This window comes from Podarcis vaucheri, assembly GCF_965113315.1.
Source record: "Podarcis vaucheri genome assembly, chromosome: 1".
NCBI lineage: Eukaryota > Metazoa > Chordata > Lepidosauria > Squamata > Lacertidae > Podarcis > Podarcis vaucheri.
Genome location: NC_138759.1, coordinates 139,128,301 through 139,143,222, shown reverse-complemented (window position 1 = coordinate 139,143,222; position 14,922 = coordinate 139,128,301). Strand labels below are relative to the sequence as shown.

At 45.5% G+C, this 14,922-nt stretch overlaps 1 long non-coding RNA gene across 8 annotated transcripts in view; it reads left to right on the top strand.

Moving 5' to 3' along the window:
• The window catches only part of LOC309535362, a 183,976-nt gene that overhangs the window by 16,993 nt on the left and 152,061 nt on the right, over window positions 1–14,922 (top strand). For 6 of the 8 annotated variants that reach the window (XR_014221211.1, XR_014221214.1, XR_014221215.1 and 3 more), the window contains exon 2: window positions 5,656–5,851. The exons of the other annotated variants lie outside the window; for them this stretch is intronic. This is a non-coding gene — a long non-coding RNA (uncharacterized lncRNA). The remainder of the gene's footprint in view (window positions 1–5,655; window positions 5,852–14,922) is intronic. 8 annotated transcript variants of the gene reach the window in all.

Genomic DNA, 14,922 nt, shown 5'->3' with positions numbered 1-14,922 from the left:
TAGGACACACTTTTTCCCCTCCAAAAATGAAGGGGAAATCTGGGTGCATCCTATGGGGCGAATGCAGGCTTTCGCTGAAGCTTGGAGAGCGAGAGGGGGCGGTGCGCACCGACCCCTCTCGCTCTCCAGGCTTCAGGAAGACACCCGCAGCCTAGGCAGCCCTGCGGGAGTTCCCGCAGGGCTGTCTAGGCTGCGGATAGTAGCTTGCTTCCCGGAGCGCCGGGCACGCTGAAAGCAGAGCGCCCGGCACTTCGGGAACACATCCACAACCTAGGCAGCCCTGCGGGAGGTCCCTGAAGCAGAGCACCCCGCACGTCGGACAGACACCCGCAGCGTGGGGAGCCCAGCAGGAGTTCCCCACAGGGCTCCCCACGCTGCGGATAGCAGCCTGCCGCCCAGCAGGCAGGGCGCCCTGAAGCAGAGCGCCCCTCGCGCCAGGCAGACATCGGCCAGCCCCACAAGCTCGGGGGACAGCAGGGAGGCGCAGCCTCGCCATCCCGCTGTTCCTCAACCTGGTTCGGTTTCCCCAACCTGCTTTTTTTTGGGGGGGGGAAATAAAGGAAATTTCCCCCCCTTTATTCCCCCCCCCAAAAAAACTAGGTGCGTCCTATGGGACGGAGCGTCCTATGGGACGAAAAATACGGTATTTGGAGTGAATCATATATTGTCTTGCTGGATTTAAGATTTTTAATTGACCTTAAGGTAAGGTTACCAGACGTCCCAGTTTCCCAGGGAAAGTCCCCGGATTTACAAATCAGTCCTCTGACAAAATCCATTGAAGTTGAAAAGTGTCCCCGGATTCATTGGGGGGGGGGGGGAATCTGGTAACGTTACCTTAAGGTGTATCTTATTGTGTATTTTTGTCATCTTGATTCATCCTAAGATCACTTTGCAGGATATACACTTTTACAAATAAGTAATTGGTGTGGCAGTCAAAAGAGGGTTGGTATATATGATCAATGTGTGATTCTTTACAATCGCATAGCAAATGTCTACTTGTATCAGCAACCTCCTGGGATCAAGATAATGGTCTCTTTTTCCTACTAGGCTGCAAAATTAGAATGGATCTCTGGAATGCATATGATCATTTGTAAAACAAAATTATGTTTCTGAAATTAAAGCTATGATAATGACCAGATTTTGTTGGAAAATATTTGTTCCCAAAACTTTGTTCTCACTCATTTCAGCAAAGTTTTACAATACAGTTTTCCCTATGTGCTGCCTTGGTTGCTAAAGATAGTGTTATGAAAATCTCTGATGGGATTAAGTTCTGGAAATTGAATTTCACATTTATTACTTTTTGAAAGTGATCCTTAATTTTCTGTGGAGGAATGCAAAGTATCATTTTCTTCTCCTTTCAGATATTGGGCTAGCTTCTTAGATGGTGTAAGCTGGCATTTCACACTAACCCCCAAAGCAGCATAGTGGTCCATTATTCTAGAGCAACTGAGAATCTGAAAGTTCTGTCGTTTCATAGTCTGAAAGTGCCAGCCAGGGAGCCCCATGGGTGGATATGCCAGGTACTGAAACAGGCCTAGGAGAGGAAGACATTGCTGCACATGTGTGGCTTATCCCAAAGCTATGAACAACCAAAGGCTGCACCAAGGACCGCATCCCTGGTGCAATGGGGGGAGAATGCAAATACAGGCCCTCAGCTGCAGCGGTTTCAGGTGGGGTTGCCATTTAGTGGAAAGGAAGCAAGCACTTTCTAAAAGAGGAGAAGTGTCTAGAACAGCATGCCTATGGGCTTCTGGCTCATGACTGCAGCTTGGAACATCAGCTGTGAAATTGCTCCACTCACCAAGACAAGGCAAGAAGAGGACTTCCCACTTGGTCTAAGACCCTGAGAACCAACAGTCTTGACGGCTCTTTGAGTTTCTTGCCCTGCCTCCTTCTGGCTTGTTTCCTTAACCCTGACTTCCTGGTCTTCTCTTGTGTCTCTGGCTCAACTGCTCTAGCTCAGCCTTGACAGGTAATGATGCTGATTGTGTTCTAGATTGCCTCCTTAAAGATGACGGTGGCCATTGTGAAGGAGAGGCTCACAGGCCAGTCTCTCTCTCTCTGGGTAAAGGGCTTGCCAAAAGAAATGGAGAGATTGTTTTGTGCATTTCCTGACACAACTGGCAGCTATGCCCTTCTCTGGAAATGGCTCCTGTCCCTGTGAAACCGTGGCACCGCATATCAGTCATCCAATGTCTTTTGCACTCACTGGTTGCAACTTAGGAAACCAGGAGGACCCAATTTATTCTTACCAACTAACTGGATAGAGTAGACAGCCATAATGGCTTTTAGATTTCTCAAAAATTAAAGGGCTAGAGATGTCATTTTCTTTAAATGAAAGCTACAAATTCAAGGTGGGGTCTGGAAATCCCCGAAAAGGCCAGATCCACACAGGCCTTTCTATGGCATCAGCTGTGGGCACAGCATTGTAAACTGATTGCACATTTTCATTCTGCGTCCCACCAGTTCCCCAGAGGTTGCTCTTTCAATTCCTCCCCACCAGACAAATGGCTATTTCTGAAAGATAAATCACATTTATCATTCCCATTATTATAAGCTGTTTCCCTGCCCCCCCCAAGCTATGTTTTGCTTATTTCATAGCTTCAAAATCCTCTCTCTTTGGATCTGCATTTTGGCAGATATCTTGAGTGGCAAATGTGCTCTATTGTGTTACTGGTAATGGTTGGGGACACAGTGGTGCAAAGGTATGATCTTTCACCATCATTGCACTTGCAGCCAGTGGAGGCCACCAAGATTTATGGGATTCTGGAAACTTGAGGTGTTATATTGTACTCCCTGGACTTAGGTACAATATCTGCTGGTGATGTGATTTTTACAGCTGGATAATCACAGTGAATAGTAGGATGACTATTGATGGGAGGCCTTCCTGGAAATCTTTATAGCTCCTGTAGTCATTGTAAAATATGATGTCAAGGGCTAGTGGAAACCAAAGCTGCCGTGAGTCTAGTTTCTTTTTCTTACTCATATAGCATGATTCCTTTTCTATAGCCATACTTTCTCTTCCACCATTAAGCTGCAACTCATTTTAAGCTTCAGTCAAGGTTATAGGGAGGAGAGTGACATTTTTCACAAAAATAGCACACTGGGATGTGCTGTTTCAGCCCACTTGCTAGGAAACTTTGGGGTTTTCAGGTATTCCCCAACCTTGGGCAATCTTCTGAATCTAAATACTTTTATTAGAGAGGTGATCATTCCTCTATTGTGGATCAGCAATTCTATCAGAGCTCAGGAAACAAGAGTGTTAACTCCCTCCCAATTTCTTTCTTTTTCTTTTTAACCCTCCCTATTTCTGGAAAAAATAATATCCATCAAGGGGTTTAAAAGTGCTTGAATTATGATGGTTAGGGGGTTCCTAAGGAAACCCCAGCCTCTAACTCTGCTCCATTTAAGCTAAATCATGGCCCACATCTGGGTGCCACCAGCCACTGCAAGACCACAATGCTGAGCTAACAGTCTTTGTACCTCTGGCACTTTGCTGTGTTTCTTGCCCATCCAGCAGCACTTACAAGGAACCATTGGTGGCCTCCAGTGAATCACCATAGGAACTCACCTTGTGCATTCTCATAATACCATCATTCTCCCATTTCCACCCCCTCCCCGATATTTTGTTTAAAATCACTTGCAATCTCATGATGATACCACCTTGATGTCTGCAACCCATACAGCATGTGCACTTTTGCACCATGCAGAAAATACCAGATCCTCCTTGCTCTGCACATAAATACTCGGCAGCGGACTTTGTGAGTCCATGTTAGGGACTGGCTAGATGGTGAGGAGTGGTGAAAGGTGTCAGCTGGGGAACCCCCAAGGGAAATCCCAGAGGAGGAAGGATCAGAAGGCAGGGATTGGTGGTGGGACACTGAAGAGGTTAGAGGGGGAAGATTGGGAGGAGGGGCTGGATACTGAAGGGGCGACAGAGTTTTGTGAGTCAGAGGAACCTGTGAAAGGGAACAATTCAGACTCTGAAGCTGAAGCAAAGGAGTGGGGTCAAGGGGCTGCTAAAGAATCCCGGGACTCTCCATCTCCTGCTGCGACAAGCTCCCCCCCCCTCCGGTCTCCAAGAACGTGCAGGAGAATGAGAAGGGCAGAACAGAGGTCAGAGGTGGGCAGACACAGTTTGAGACTGCTTGGGAAACATCCGGGAGAGGTGGAAGGCAAGGACCTTCAATCCAGGCAACCGCTCTATAGGGGCAAGACCTGCTGGGAATAGTTGCTGAGTTGTATGTTGTGTCCTTGAAGAAAGAGTTAACTTCACTGCCAACTGACGCTGCATTGGACTCCAGGCCTGACAGCCCACACTGCTCAGTGAATGAGTTGTAAGTGAATTCATGGATTTTATGGTGGGTTGCAGAATGGGCACTAGCATTTCCAGATCACCATTTTTTTAGCAAATGCTGGTATCAAGAACATCAAAGTGACTTTAACATTTACATCTTGTGAAAACAACAGCATTCTGATTGAATTTTGGCTTCTGCCTGTCAGTGAGGCAGAATAGATGACAACAAGGCATTTCAAATTCTTGAGTACTGTTGTGACATTTCTTAAATGATATATGTGGAGTGTATTCAAACAGCTGTTTAGCTTAGCGGTTCATGGATGGAAATTGTCAAAAAGAATAAATGGTATTCATTAAAATCCATAAAGGTAATAAAATAGTGAAAGAGATGGCAAGAAGAACAACTCCATCACCGGCAGTGTGGTTTGCAAGATAACAACTGTGCTTCATAACATGAAGGCAAGGGTAGGGAACCTTTTCTGAAGGTTGGGACCGATCATTATCTCCTTCCCCCTCCTGTTGCGACAAATTTGACAGGTGGGTGGGGTAGCCCACCTGTCAATCACCTGACATTAGTAAGATGTGCTGTGCTTTGAAGCCCCGATTCTTGGGACTTCAAATCATAGCACGGAGCTGTCTGAAAGCTTTTTGCAAAGAGCCCAGTCCTGCTCTTTAAAGTGCCCCAAACTGGAAGTTCCAAAAGCAGCAAGGGGGCTTTCAAAGAGAGGTGGTCCTTGAGATCTCATGCTCCTGAGCCATAAAGGGCTTTAAAGTTCAAAGCCAGTACTTTGGATTGAGCCCAGAGATTAATTAGTAGCCAGTGCAGTCAGGTCAGAAACAGTGCAATATCACCCGACCTTCTGGTCCTAGACAATAATACGGCCTCTGAATTCTGCACAGTCTACACTGCACTAAATGTATGGCCTGTCTTCAAAGGCACCCCCGTGTACAGCATATTGCAGTAATCTAGCCTAGAGGTTACCACAGGTTCGGCAACTCAAGCTGTCTATATAGGGTAGCAGCTGGGGCACCAGTTGAAACTGCCAGTGAACCTACTTGTGCCTCCAGTGACAGTAAAGAATACAGAAGTACCTCCAAGCTGCATGCCAGCTCCTTTGAGGGCAATGCAAGCCCATCCAGAACATGTTGAGTCCCATCCATCTAGCACTGCCCCATAGCACTACCTCAGTATTATCTGGATTGAGCTTCAGTTTGTTGGCTCTCATCCAGTCCATTATTACAGCCAGACACAATCCAGAACATCCACTGCCACAAATGCAGATGTAGAGGAGGAAGATAGCTGTGTGTCACCAGCTTGATGATGGAACACACCCTAACTCAGCCCTTTCATATTTCAGATGTCTAGCAGCATGGGGGATAAGATTGACCCCTGTGGAACCTCACATTGAAGGCTTCACAGAACCAAGCTGGATCCTTCAAGCACTGCTCTACGGAGACGGCCACCCAGAGACCACTGCAAAGCAGTGCCACCCACTGCTACAAGGAAAGGGAAGACCATGCAGCAGAGACAACTGACCCAGGGACTAGGGGCCGGTAAGACGGAAACTAATAAATAGAGAAAGGTTAACGGGGAGCTAAACTGTACATTAATTAGAAGTAAATATTTCATAAAAACAAGAGATTGCTTCCTTTCTTGTTGGTGGCGACAGAAATGTTTCAAATTTGATAGAAACATGTATGTTGCCAAGTAATATGAATATACTTTTAAACTGAAGTATTCATGGGAAATATCTGCTGAGTATGGAAGTGAGAGCTGGACCATAAAGAAGGCTGATTGCCGAAGAATTGATGCCTTTGAACTATGGTGCTGGAGGAGACTCTTGAGAGTCCCATGGACTGCAAGAAGATCAAACGTATCCATTCTTAAGGATCAGCCCTGAGTGCTCACTGGAAGGACAGATCGTGAAGCTGAGGCTCCAATACTTTGGCCACCTCATGAGAAGAGAAGACTCCCTGGAAAAGACCCTGATGTTGGGAAAGATTGAGGGCACAAGAAGAAGGGGACGACAGAGGACAAGATGGTTGGACAGTGTTCTCGAAGCTACAAACATGAGTCTGACCAAACTGCGGGAGGCAGTGGAAGACAGAAGTGCCTGGCGTGCTCTGGTCCATGGGGTCACAAAGAGTCGGACACGACTAAACGACTAAACAACAACAACATCTGCTGAGCAACCTGGTTGTCATACTTAGAGTAATGCCCAACTTGATAGCCTCAAATAAATCTGTTTCTGATTACGTTCATTGAGCATCCAATATCTTTCTGAATCTTCTGGCCTGTGTCACTATAATGTGTGCTCATTCTTTGTACATGCACATTTGGCATAGTGAAATCTGCATTGTTTTGCCCGACAGTTTCTTTCCTTATGTCCAGCTATATTAGCATGGTTTGGCCAACAGTAGCTACAAGGTACACATTGCAGTTTTTTCTCTAATGCCTTTAATCTTCAAAGTATTTTGGTAGCATTAATTAATTAACATACTCTGCCAAAACCATTTTAATTAAGTGTATTTGCCCCCAAATTATCACTGCACACAAAAGATAGAAAGGTGTGCAATAATATCTCTGCATAAACACTTTCTTGTTCTTTCCTCAATAAAGCATCTAGATTTTCCTCTGGCCACCATTAGAACATAATTAAGCTTTATACTAAAAACAATGTTGGCATTTGCAGTGATATTTGCTAGTGTGTTCAGCATGTATAATGTTTTCAGTTCCTGTAACCAATGCAAACATGGTTATATATATTCAAGGCTGTTTTCCCCAGACTTCAGAAACAGAGCTAATACAAATAACAATTCCTTAACTGGAGGAACGTGTAGCTACGCTCCAAAGAATTAGAGAGCTGGAGCTCTTCTTGGAAGCAACAGAGCACACCGTCCCCACCAAGGAGGAGACAGGGGACTCCCCTGAGAAGGAGGCTAGTTCACCAACACAGGAGCCAGATATATGGAGAAACGTGACTCAAAGAAGTAGGAAGCCCAGGGTTCACTCTGATTGTTTAGAAATACACAATCGCTTTGAGGTCCTCTCCCCTAGCATGGAAGACGAAGAGCAGACTCCATTTGAGGATCTCTCCCTCATTACAGTCGATCAGGCATATGAAGACGAGCAGCAAAGTCAGTCCTCAGGGAATGTGCAGGCGACCTTGGAACGGACAGCTCACGGAAGAACCCCGACCAAACCCAAGAGGAGGCGTGTAGTGGTGATAGGGGATTCCCTACTGAGGGGAACAGAAGCAGTGATCTGTGGGCCTGACAAGATGTCTCAGGAAGTGTGCTGTCTCCCCGGGGCTAAGATCCAAGATGTAACTGAACGACTGCAAGGAATCATAAAACCCACTGACAAATACCCCTTCCTCTTGGTTCATGTGGGAACCAATGACACTGCAAGCAATAGCCTCCAGAAGATCAAAAGAGACTACGAGGCTCTCGGCAGGAAATTGAAGCAACTAAATGCACAAATTGTCATCTCGTCTGTCCTCCCAGTTGAACGACGTGGCCCAGGGAGAGAGGGGAAAATAGTGGAAGTGAACAGCTGGCTTCGCAAATGGTGTAAACAGGAATGGTTTGGATTCTTAGATCACGGACTGCAGTTTCTTGAAGATGGACTTCTGGCAAGTGATGGGCTGCACCTCACAACGGTTGGGAGAAATGTTTTTGCCAAAAATCTCAGAAACCTCATCAGGAGGGCTTTAAACTGACTAATGTGGGGGAGGGAGACAGTGCTCCTGAAGGTAGGAGTCTATCAATTAATGAAGATGATCATCCAAATGTCATAGACCAAATGGAGCAAACAGCACGCGGACCTAGTGGTGGGAGGAAAAAATCCTTAAATAAGAGACACGGGGGAATGATTAATGGACTTCAATGTCTGTACACTAATGCGCAAAGCATGGGAAATAAACAAGATGAGCTTGAGCTCTTGGTACAGCAAACTAAATATGACATAATAGGCATCACTGAAACCTGGTGGGATAAGTCCCACGATTGGAATGTAATAATGGGGGGATACAATCTATTTCAGAGAAACAGACCAGACAAGAAAGGAGGAGGAGTGGCGTTATATGTCAGGGATGTGTATACCTGTGAAGAGATCCAAGATTTAGAACCTCAAAGCCAAAGTGAGAGCATTTGGGTCAAAATTAAGGGAGAGAAGAATAACAGAGACCTCATTGTGGGAGTTTACTATAGATCCCAAAGCCAAACGGAGGACATAGATGATGCCTTCCTGGAACAGATGGCCAAACATGCAAAAGGAAGGGAGATAGTAGTAATGGGGGACTTCAATTACCCGGATATTTGTTGGACGTCAAACTCAGCCAAGAGCATAAGGTCAAACAGATTCCTCACTGGCCTTGCAGACAACTTCATTGTCCAGAAAGTGGGAGAAGCAACAAGAGGAACAGCCATTTTCGATCTGGTCCTAACCAATGTTGATGACCTGGTTAGTGGGGTAGATGTGGAAGGATCATTAGGCGCGAGTGATCATGCTCTTCTGAAGTTTACTATACAGAGGAAAGGAGCAGCCAAGCATACTAGGACTCAATTTCTTGACTTTAAGAAAGCCGACTTCATAAAACTTAGGGAAGTGCTGGGTGAGATCCCATGGACAGCAATACTAAAAGGAAAGGGAGTTCATGATGGCTGGGAGTTTGTTAAGAGGGAGATAGTAAAAGCACAACGTCAGGCAATACCAATGAGACGGAAACATGGAAGGTGCCTAAAGAAGCCAGGGTGGCTATCTAAAGAACTTTTAACTGAATTAAGATTAAAAAAGGATGTGTACAAAAAATGGAAAAGGGGGGAAACCACCAAAGAGGAATTCAAACAAATAGCCAGCACATGTAGACACAAAGTCAGAAAGGCTAAAGCACAGAATGAACTCAGGCTTGCTAGAGAGGTTAAAAGCAACAAAAAAGGCTTTTATGGGTATGTTCGTAACAAAAGGAAGAACAAAGAAACAGTGGGGTCACTCAGAGGAGAAGATGGTGAAATGCAAACAGGGGACACAGAAAGGGCTGAACTCCTCAATGCCTTCTTTGCCTCAGTCTTCTCCGATAAAGAAAACAATGCCCGACCTGAAGAATTTGGAGCAAATGATTCAGCAAAGGAAACACAGCCCAGAATAACTAAGGAGATAGTACAAGAATACTTGGCTAGTTTAGATGTATTCAAGTCTCCAGGGCCAGATGAACTGCTTTCCAAGAGTATTAAAAGAACTGGCAGATGTGATCTCAGAACCACTGGAAGTCATCTTTGAGAATTCCTGGAGAACAGGCGAAGTCCCGGCAGACTGGAGGAGGGCAAATGTTGTCCCTATTTTCAAAAAGGGGGAAAGAGAGGACCCAAATAATTACCGCCCAGTCAGTCTGACATCAATAGCAGGGAAGATTCTGGAACAGATCATTAAGCAAACAGTCTGTGAGCACCTAGAAAGGAATGCTGTGATCACCAATAGTCAGCATGGATTTCTGAAAAATAAGTCATGTCAGACTAACCTGATCTCGTTTTTTGACAGAATTACAAGCCTGGTAGATGAAGGAAACGCAGTGGATGTAGCCTACCTTGATTTCAGCAAGGCATTTGACAAGGTGCCCCATGATATTCTTGTAAAGAAGCTGGTAAAATGCGGTCTTGACTATGCTACCACTCAGTGGATTTGTAACTGGCTGACTGACCGAACCCAAAGGGTGCTCATCAATGGTTCCTCTTCATCCTGGAGAAGAGTGACTAGTGGGGTGCCACAGGGTTCTGTCTTGGGCCCGGTCTTATTCAACATCTTTATCAACGACTTGGATGATGGACTCAAGGGCATCCTGATCAAATTTGCAGATGACACCAAACTGGGAGGGGTGGCTAACACCCCAGAGGACAGGATCACACTTCAAAACGACCTTGACAGATTAGAGAACTGGGCCAAAGCAAACAAGATGAACTTTAACAAGGAGAAATGTAAAGTATTGCGCTTGGGCAAAAAAAATTAGATGCACAAATACAAGATGGGTGACACCTGGCTTGAGAGCAGTACATGTGAAAAGGATCTAGGAGTCTTGGTTGACCACAAACTTGACATGAGCCAACAGTGTGACGCGGCAGCTAAAAAAGCCAATGCAATTCTGGGCTGCATCAATAGGAGTATAGCATCTAGATCAAGGGAAGTAATAGTGCCACTGTATTCTGCTCTGGTCAGACCTCACCTGGAGTACTGTGTCCAGTTCTGGGCACCACAGTTCAAGAAGGACACTGACAAACTGGAACGTGTCCAGAGGAGGGCAACCAAAATGGTCAAAGGCCTGGAAACGATGCCTTATGAGGAACAGCTAAGGGAGCTGGGCATGTTTAGCTTGGAGAAGAGGAGGTTAAGGGGTGATATGATAGCCATGTTCAAATATATAAAAGGATGTCATATAGAGGAGGGAGAAAGGTTGTTTTCTGCTGCTCCAGAGAAGCGGACACAGAGCAATGGATCCAAACTACAAGAAAGAATATTCCACCTAAACATTAGGAAGAACTTCCTGACAGTAAGAGCTGTTCGACAGTGGAATTTGCTGCCAAGGAGTGTGGTGGAGTCTCCTGCTTTGGAGGTCTTTAAGCAGAGGCTTGACAACCATATGTCAGGAGTGCTCTGATGGTGTTTCCTGCTTGGCAGGGGGTTGGACTCGATGGCCCTTGTGGTCTCTTCCAACTCTATGATTCTATGATTCTATCATTCTATGATTCTATCATTCTATGACAAAACAAACCTTCTGTATATTCCACTTTCACATTGTTCTCCACACCCCCCCTTGGCGTCTCCATGGATTTAAGTTACATCTTAAACCCACCTCTGCATAACACCTGTGAGTTTCTGAAACAGACCTTTGGCAAGTAAGGTCTCTGGTATTAGTTGTCTATTATTTATAATATCCCTCTCATTGTTGTTGTTGTTGTTTAGTCGTTTAGTCGTGTCCGTCCATCTCGTCCTTTGTCACCCCCTTCTCCTTGTGCTCCTTGTGATCTTTCCCAACATCAGGGTCTTTTCTAGGGAGTTTTCTCTTCTCATGAGGTGGCCAAAGTCTTGGAGCCTCAGCTTCAGGATCTGTCCTTCCAGTGAGCACTCAGGGCTGATTTCCTTCAGAATGGAGAGGTTTGATCTTCTTGCAGTCCATGGGACTCTCAAGAGTCTCCTCCAGCACCATAATTCAAAAGCATCAATTCTTCGGCAATCAGCCTTCTTTATGGTCCAGCTCTCACTTCCATACATCACTACTGGGAAAACCATAGCTTTAACTATACAGACCTTTGTTGGCAAGGTGATTTCTCTGCTTTTTAAGATTCTGTCTAGGTTTGTCATTGCTTTCCTTCCACGAAGCAGGCGTCTTTTAATTTCGTGACTGCTGTCACCATCTGCCGTGATCATGGAACCCAAGAAAGTAAAATCTCTCACTGCCTCCATTTCTTCCCCTTCTATTTCCCAGGAGGTGATGGGACCATGGCCGTGAACTTCGTTTTTTTGATAGTGAGCTTAAACTTTTAAGGTCTCAGCTATTCATGTATCACACACACTTCAAGATAGTGTGCCTGAATGATCTTAGATGACATTCATCTGGGGCTAGCACTAGGAAAGTGAATTAAAGTGGAAGCTGGCAGACAAAATAAACGTTACTTCAAGAGATTTCACTCTGATTCAGAACAGGGCAAGCCATCAATAACCAAATATTGTTAGTTTCTGTTTGCCGCTGAGCAGAGCTTTGGAGTCACAAGACTCTGTTTACATTCCACACATTCCAGAGACAGTCCAGGCTGTTGGAAGTCTCATGGGAGACGGGAGACAGATGTGACGTTACTAGTTTCTTTTTCCTTTGTTCCTTTGTTGTTCAGTTGCACTCTGTTTTCATAGAGAGAGGATGTTTCTTTTCTGTCTGCGTAACGAGAAATAAAACTCTTTAGCCATGTAGCCATAAATCTCATCACTTCCCTGTGCTGCTTTCATAGAATCATAGAATCATAGAGTTGGATGAGACCACAAGGGCCATCGAGTCCAACCCCCTGCCAAGCAGGAAACACCATCAGAGCACTCCTGACATATGGTTGTCAAGCCTCTGCTTAAAGACCTCCAAAGTAGGAGACTCCACCACACTCCTTGGCAGCAAATTCCACTGTCGAACAGTGGAATTTGATTCTCTGCTGAATGGGAATGTGCCTGTGGCCTCATCAAAGGCTCAGGTCGTTAATCACGTCGGAGGGCGATTCCGGAAGATGAGCTTTATCAGCTCGGTTGTAACGGAGATGCCAACATTTTTGGTTATGGGCCCAGAAGAACGGAATTCAGCTCTTATCTTCTCTGCGTGTCAAGAAGATTGATGAGAGGTATGTGCTCAAGCCCCGGGAAGCCTGCCAGTCCCTAATTAATGGCATGAAGGGTGGACTTTGAACTTCTAGCCAAAGCACTTACCAGCAGCGGCAGGAGAAAGCGAAAGCCTCATGCAGTGTGCTTTTGGAATACAGCATGTAAACAGACACAGCCTGCTTTATAGACACAAGATGGCTAATCCAAAAGTACAGGAGGCTCTTCATTTTGCGTTGGGGATCCCAAAGCTTTCCAAGGGTAATTATCAGAACTTGGTGCAGTATGCAGAAGCTCTGCTAAGAAAAAAGGGTCCGTTTCATGTGATATCAGACGCCCCCGCCCCCCCCAGCTCCAATAACCGAAGACTGGGAGGCTAAGGATTCCAAAGCAAGGGGGACTCTGACGCTTATCGTGTCTCCTGAAGAGTTATGTCTTTTGCGTGACAAGGCTTCAGCCAAAGAGATGTGGGACAGTCTCCAACAGTCACATTTAAGAACAGAGGCGGAGCTTCTTTGTTATTTTATGCCAAGTTGCATGATATGGCACTTGCTGATGGAGCAGATGTACGTGCTCACCTCATGGAAATGCAGAATCTCAGGCATGAGTTGCAACAGCGTGGAATCACCTTTCCAGAGGCTGTGTATTCCTTCATGATTCTACATTCTTTGGGTTCAAGTTGGAAAGTGATTGCCAGCCAGCTTGCTGTTTTGCCTACTGCTCAGTTAACAGTAGCGCATGTTACTGCTGTGGTGTTAAATGAAACGGATCGGTGTAGTGCTAGCTGCATCACCAAGAGGGAGTCCTCACAGATGTCATCCCAGAATGCAGTGCAACCACTAGATGGCACCAAAGCTTTGAAGGCAGTGAAATGCTACTCCTTTGGACGTCTCGGCCACGTGAAGAGGGAATGCAAATATGCCAAGGCAACAGAGCAGCGCAGCGAAAGCTCAATGCGCGGAAAAGGCAAAAGCAAAGGTCCTAAGTCCAGGACAACACAACACAAGGCTATGGTCTCACGCTTCACCCAAAGGTCCAGAAGATGTCTAGATCTCGTTGGTCCACTAGGACCCTCTTTGGGTGGAGCCAGGTACTTTATGGTTCTCACTGATTCATATTCCAGGTATATTCATGTGTTCAATCTCAAGCAGAAATCAGAAGCGTTTCCTAGGTTCAAGGAATTCTGTGCTTGGTTGCAAAATGTGCATGATAAAAGGTGAAATGTTTGTTTACAGATTGAGGAGGAGAATTCACTTCTCAGCAGATTGAAGGTTTTCTGACTGAGAAAGGAATTCAACATGACCTTTCAAGTCCACGGCCTCCTGGGTGAATGGACTTTGTGAAAGGGCAAACCAAACTTTGCTTCAAGGCTTGAAAACCTTACTGCATGATGCCAATCTTCCAGAGAGTTATTGGGCACAAGCGCTCGTCTGTTTTGTTTATACTTATAATCACAGATTATCATCAGCGATTGGTTGTACCCCCTATGAAAAGATTTTTAGCAAGAAACCATACATCAAGCACATGATAATTTTTGTTTCTGACATGTGGGTTTACACACCACAAATCTCCAAGTTAGGCAAACATGGTTTGCATGGTATCTTTCTAGGATATCAGAAAGGTTCTTACAGAGTAATGATGACTGACTCTAACCCAGTTAGGCTCACTAGAAGTTGAGTACAATGCCAAATGGGGGGAGCATGTGGGGATTTTCCAATGTTATCCTGATGACAGTGAAGAGACTGAGGATAAACAACAGCAAAACCCCACACCCACTGATGAAGGTTCTGATTCTGATTCTGAAACTGACTCGGATGGTTCAGAGGATTTCAAGAGTGCTAAGGCCTCTTTGCGTCCCTCTGAAGGCTCTGATCGAGAATTGGAGGAACCACTTTTCTCCTAAGAAAGAAGAGGAGAGAAAGAGCCACAAAAGATAGACTTCCAAAGAGATTTGCTGATGAATTTGCTAAAGCAGCAAAAGCTGTAACTGTTGTTAATAGCTCCAAGAAGGTATTTGAACCTTCAAGCTTCCAAGAGATCCAGGCTTTAGATTCGAAGGATGCAGTGCCATGGTTAACTGCCATGAAGGCTGAGCTTGATACCTTAGAGAGGAACAAAACATGGGAGCTAGTTCAAACAGTTCCAGGGATGGACTTCCGGGTTAGCGCCTCTGGTAATGGCTGAATTCCTCTGGCCGGGAGGAATTCGCTTCATGGAAATTAGGGTCTGACCGCCACGGCGAAGGCGGGGACCCACAAAAAATCACAGGCGGGAGAAG